We start from the raw sequence: 6,595 nt of genomic DNA, 5'->3' as shown, positions 1-6,595 counted from the left end.
TCCTTTATCTCTCTGAAAAAAATAATATTTTGTTTTGAATTATTATCCTTTTATATTTCTCCTCTTTCTTCCAAGATCCTATTTTCTGTTTATCGATTTTTTTCACTGTGTTTCGTTTAGAGGATTGCTTTATATGTGGTGCTCATTCACCATCCATTCGGTTTTAAATGCTGAACTAAAATGTTGATTTACCGCTCAGAGTAAAGGAGTGGTCTGGATGCTCAGTGTGCATGGATAAGCTTGCAAATGGTGGGTGTACCTCATAGTAAGGAGAGTCACTCAGCCGAGAGTTCTTAAGTGTCACTGTCTAGCCTTAATTTCTCCTCATCTAATTTTCATAGAGCAGAATCTTCTGATCCCCCTGCAGGTGTGCATAGAAAATGGCTTGGGGAATTCCATTTTTGACTATGCAGACTTTGATGTGAATCCTCTTGTTTTTATTTGGCTGCCTGATTTCCCTCCACCCTTGTCAGCTGTGGCTGGTGACCCGAGTTTAAAAGCCTCTTTTCCTTCACATCTCCATAAAGTCAATATGCTGAGGGAAGAGAGGTACTTTTAGGATTGGTAGGAAAGTTAAAAAAGATCAAAGAAATCATCTCTTCTGCCTTTCATCAAATCTCCCAATTTTCAGTCTTATTCAACATGCTTTGGTAGTTCTTTAAAATGTCTCAGTACCTCCAATTTCTGAGTAATTCAGTGAGCTGCAGGGAGGGTCTTGGCTTGCTTTCTGTTGTTTTTCCCTTGAGGGCTCTTTGGCATTGGCTTTCTTCATTATATTTTGTCAGTTACCATGTATCCATCTACTTTTCCTTTTACCAGAAAGTTTCCTGACATATCTTATCTGCTGTATTTTATTCTTCTTCTCTTGCATTTGTGTGGGGGTGTGTGTGTGTGTTTTGCAGTTATTCACTTGTCACTTGAATGCTGTTTGGAGAGGCAGCAGAGAAAAACTATGTTCAACCAGAACTCAAATAATGCAACTTCGATTTTGTAAAACTATTCTGTAATGCAAAAATTTTATTATTTTATTTTAGTGACATCACATTAGTGACACTTTGCATTAGCAGAGATAGCAAAATGTTCTTGTGAGGAAATGATTACTGGCTAGCTGTGTAATTCAAATCTGCTCTTTCCTCCACTGGGATAAAATTGATTGAAAACGAATATATTTATATACTGATTGAATTTCTTAGTCAATAAAGAAATATGACTAAACATATCAGAGCATTTAATTGATTTTCTGTAGTACTCAATTCCGAATATTAAAAAATGTTAATGGATGAGATAGCCTATCAGTAGTATTGCAGTCTATGTTTAGCCTATTGCTAGAATAATTGCCACTGTTATTGTCCATGAATTTTAGACATCACTATTGCCTATCAAAATATTAATATCATTGACCAGTATCATAAAATGTCCTACTCAAATGTATAAAATTTAGTAAGCATATTATTATGTACCATTAAATTGCTGTAATCGAGGTAGAGATAAGAAGAACATATTATTACAACAGTGCTAAAACTCAAGGAGGAAATAAATTCAAAAGATATTTGGTGTTAGTATTTTTGGCTATTTTATATTACAAATGAGAGAGAAGGCATCTAGGATAATGTAGTTTTGAATTGGTGGGTAGATACTGGCATTGTTAATTGAGATATGAACTATAAGAAAGAGAGCAGTTTGGGAGAGACAAATGTTGAATTTGGTTTCAGACAGGTTAATCCTGAGGTTCTTTTGAAATATTAAATAGCAGCCTGTCATATAAGACTGAAGATCATCAGAGATATTTGGGTCAAAAATATAGAACTGATCAAATTAGGTTAACTACACAGAACAGAAATACTGCCATATCACAGGTGCTTAAACAAAGTAGAAATTTATTTCACTCTAGTAGAAAAAGCCTAGTAGAAGCTGATTTGAGCTCTGCACAGTTATCCGTGCTCCTTCCACTCTGCATACCATGATTTGGAACTCCTCCCTTAAAATCCAAAATTTCTGGTGTAAATGCTTCATGACAGTAGCATCCCCAGTAGCAAAATGGAAGAAGAAAGGAAGAAGGTATTTACCTTCCCTTTTAAAGAGACTTAGCCAACCTCCAGCACCATTCTGTTTACATCTCTTTGGCCAGAATTAGGTGTATCTCACCAAGCTACAGAGAAGCCCTGGGAATATAGTCTTTTATTCTGTGTGTCAACTTGACAGGCTAAAAACTGGCATTATGTATTTAAATAAAAATAAGGGAACGAAGGAAGGAGTATGCACTTGCCAGTTATAAATTCACTGGCACATAGATTGCATTTTGAAATGTAGATGTCTTAATATATGAACCAAAGTAAGTATGTTAAAGCCTTATTTTTAAATCAGATTTTTGTAGGTTGAGCAATGAATGCAGATGACAAACTAAAGAGAAGTAGAGACATATCCTTCAAGAAGCTTAGATGAAAAATGAGAGAGACAGGACAGTAGCTCAGAAGTTTAGGCTTTGTGGGAGAATAAAGTGAAACCAGAAAGAGGTGAGTCAGAAATAGATGATGTGCTGAGGCTGCTGACCAAATTAATATTTATTAAGTGATGCTATGTAGTGATTCTCTACTGAATGATTTCATGTGCACTAATTCTTTGCTGTGGATATTATTATCATCTTCATTTCATAAGTGCAAAAACTTAGGCCTGAAAGGTTAAATAACTTAAATTAAGACACAGAGCTGCTAAATTCTGGAGCTGAGAATTACACCTAGGCCCCTGTCTCAACTCATCAACTCAGAATCTCAATCTTGATTCTTAACTCTATGTCCAATTTACTATCTTTTTTTTTTTTTTTTTTAGCTAGGAAGTTAAAGAGCTCGGTGAAAGTGAATAGATGGTTTTAGTTTGAATGGAGAATACATAAGTAAGCTTTCAATGGTAAAATACCTTTTTAGTGGTGACAAATTTCAAAACAATTTTACCAGGAAACTAGATCAAATGTCTGCTGTCCTAGGTCAGTGGAGGCAGATTTCAGTACTTGTCTCTTGTCCCAGTTTCAATGCATCAGTCCAGTCTCTCCCTGGTGTACCATGTAAGTTGACTGGCCACAGAGCAAGGGAGGACAAATGGACTGGCCCAAGAGGGAGTATAGCCCATCAATGTTTGGTGGCCCCCAGGCTGGAGCAACTGTGTGTGGATGAGCAGGGGACTGAGATCTATGTATAAGTTGCTGAGGATGTGACTCTTGTCACCCTTTGTGAGGGCGATGGATACTGAGTAGGAGGAGATGTGACGGGTCTACTGTTCATGTTTTGGCCTGGGGACTGTCAAGATTGTGCAAGTCTCCAGGCTTCTGCCCCTGCTGGTCCATGTTGTAATATTTATAATGACTTCACTGGACTGTAGATGGGTTCTGGAAAAAGGGGAGGACTGTTGTCTGTTAGAGACATTCGGCTGCTTAACCTCCACACCTAGTCCAGAAGGTAGCACCCCTTAGTACTGCTGTGGCATCTCTGGTGGACAGAGGGAGAGGGAGACTGAGGCATCTGATACTTCTCAGAGCCAGGAGGTTGCAGAAACCCCACAGAAGGGCTCATACCAAGAGCAAGTGCGATCACGCTGTAGTATACTGTATGCCCCCTGCTGGGGGGCCCCCTTGTACAGACTAGCTCACAGAGACCAGCGTGGGTTACTGGAAAGGTGGCTGGTCCATATTTTGCAAGTCATTATCCACCGGGACTTGGTAAGAAGGCAGTGGAGCGTAGTGAACCTCCAGGCCCTGGGTCTGAGCTGCTGGACCCCAGTCAAACCTTGGTGAGCCACTTGCTCCTGCTCAGGCATCGTAGGCTGTAAACCAGGCTTCCGGGGTGACTAAGGCAGCTGCTGACCACATGGAAGCTGTAAGCTCTGGGTGACACAGAGAGACAGAGAGAGAGAGAAAGAGAGAGAGGAGAGAGAGGTCTATTTTGCTGGTTGTAGTTAGGCTATTATCCTAGGGAATAGTAAGAAACATGGATCTGTTGAGGGGGCTGCATATAGCCGTGGGATGGCAGAACTTTCCCAGAAGGCTAAAGGTGGAACAGCTGGAGGTGAGAGGGGCTGTGGCATGATGGCGCTTGTCTGCTGAGGATGTTGAGAGAAAAGTGGGGCCTGCAACAGGGCTGAGGATGGGTCAGCAGCTTCAGGTGAATCATGACTGTTAAGGCTTAATTTTCTAAAGGTGTTGCTGAAGTCATTTGCCTGTGAGACCTTGTGAATATTCAAGGTGACTATTGCTGAAACATGGGTGGGGGTGCAGGAAGTTGCTGCTGCTGCTGCTGCTGCTGGTCAGTACAGGGAAGAAGGCCCTGGACAGACAAGGATGAGGTGACCTGGTTGCACATTTCTGGAGCAGCTTCCACCATACCTGGCCTGGAGATCCTTCCTGCGCTGCCACCTTTACTGCTCCCGATGCTGTCACCAGGTGAGGATAGAGATTCTACTGAAGCTGTTGGCTTTGATGACAGGGGATCACATTCTTCAAGGGTGTAGTTCTAGGAATTGAAATTCACCGTCTGTGCTGCTTTGTTGGCTGCTTGAGAGGCGGCTTAGCCCTTGGAGCTTCCCCTTGATGTCATTTAGAAATCTGTTCTGGCCAATCTGGTTATCATCTCAGTCTGGACTGGATTGTGTCTCTTGAAAATGAATCTCTGTGGAAATTTTGTATTCTTCTCATCCTGTATGTGTCCTGAGAACCTCTGTTGGGGGACTCTTTTGTTAATGGTTTTGTTGATGATGGTAGATTTTCCAGTTTGATCAACATTGTGGTCCATCCCCAAATCAGCAGCTACCCAGCATAATAGCCTTTGGTGATAGGGGGTCATCTTAGGGAGTTTCTTAAACTGGTTATTGTTATTTATAAATTTCAGAAGCTCCTGTTCTAATCTTAGCAGCATCACTCTGTCCTTTGGGTTCTTTTTCAGTGGATTTACAAGAATTTCATGGAATTTATAAGAAATTCCAGTGAAGTCTGGTATATTCTTGGCTGGGATCTCCAGATGGCATCTTTCTTGGGACTTTGTTTTTGTCCTTGTCTTCCATTTCAGAGGCTTCTTTTGAGGATTTTTTTCTCCTCCTTGCCAGAGAGGCAACTAATGTGCAATCAGTTTATATCCTGTGCTTCTAGCGGCCCATGACCAAATGGTGTGGAGGTCTCCTCACACCAGGCTGCGCACCGACTTCAACTTAGAATTGGACTTGGCTCTTTTCCTGGCATGACCATAGTTTGATGTTTACCTCTGTAAACATGTAAACATGATGTTTATCTCTGCTGAGGCAAATTGATATCTTCACCCTCTTTCTCAATTTCTTCCTTACCTGGATGCTTAGATACAACCTTGTCTTTGTTTATAGATTCTTCTCTTAGTTTCTTTTTCTCCTGATTCTAGAATCTCTTGAGTAGAGTTACCGTTAGACATCTTCAACAGAATATAGTAGCCTTTATGGACTCCTTACATGTGTGGGCCACAGCAGAGAGGGTGGCCCAGTCTTAGCCTTCTGCTCAGGCCCTGCAGCTGTGTGCTTCTAGGGGCGAGGGTTTCTCAGTGCTAGTGTGGGAGTATGAGAGGAGGGGCCAGGAGAGGAGAGAAGGGGAGGATGAGGTGATGGTGGGGAGAAGGCCTTGGAAAGAAGAGGTGACAGGAGAGAAAAGGAGGAAACAAAATCCAGAAAGAGAGAAAATGCTTATCATCGCATTTACTAATTCATTAATTAGTAGATTTCATATTTCTAATGTTCATTGAACTATAAAAGTTGCTTAACAAAAAGGAATTAGAGTTTAGGTTTTACATTTTATTCCTTATAATTTTGTTTGGTCTCACATCATTTAAAATTTAAAATAACATATAATTATAACAACTAGAATAATGTTTTTATTAGAATTAATGTTGTTAATATGAAAAAGATAGTATGGACTTCTACATTTTTTGTGACTTTATTCTTTGGAGCCATGCTATTATACTAGAGTTTGAACTCTATAGAATTGAAGTACAGAGTTGAAAGGAGTCTGGTTTCTTCTTGGGGACTGGCCAGTAGTTTTTTTTCTCAAACGTTCTTCATTTAAGAATTTTTCATGATCCAGACTTTGGCTTAAGAACCTGATTCTTTGACTATATTGAGATTATTTCTTTTTCTCTTGTATCATTTCTTGTAACCAGCAGTGCAAGACTGATGTATAGTAGCAGTCATCTATTTAAATGCAATGATAAATGACTAACAGAGACCAGAATGTTAAAGATCTGTGTGACTAGAGAAGTCTCCCTACGTCATGTAGTTAAGCCCCTGCTGGGACCAGTTGCTTGTTGTTCTGAAATGAGACTAAGGCAAATTAATTTAATTCAGTCTTTTATAGGATCAGCTAAAATTATCTAAGCATTCATCTCCTGATACAGTGGTCTTACCTGAAGAACAGCTGTTATTTGTGACTCTTTGTTGGGAGAGAATGTAAATGTATGTAATTATTGGGGGCCTTAATATGTGCCAGTGTGTCGAGGTCTTTTAATGCTTTCATATACCTTTTCCAGCAATACTTTGAAGTTGATAACATTATTTTCATTTTACAAATGAGAAAACCGAGGTTAAAAGGTATTAT

The 6,595-nt window shown here is 40.0% G+C and overlaps 1 pseudogene; it reads right to left on the bottom strand.

Annotated features, from left to right (window-relative positions):
* Positions 1-2,944: 2,944 nt before the first annotated feature.
* On the bottom strand, positions 2,945-5,423 carry LOC105818805 (annotated as a pseudogene).
* Between the last annotated feature and the right edge of the window lie 1,172 nt (positions 5,424-6,595).

Source organism: Propithecus coquereli, unplaced genomic scaffold (genome assembly GCF_000956105.1).
Source record: "Propithecus coquereli isolate 6110/MARCELLA unplaced genomic scaffold, Pcoq_1.0 Scaffold450, whole genome shotgun sequence".
NCBI classification, from domain to species: Eukaryota; Metazoa; Chordata; class Mammalia; order Primates; family Indriidae; genus Propithecus; species Propithecus coquereli.
This window is presented reverse-complemented; position numbering and strand designations above follow the sequence as displayed.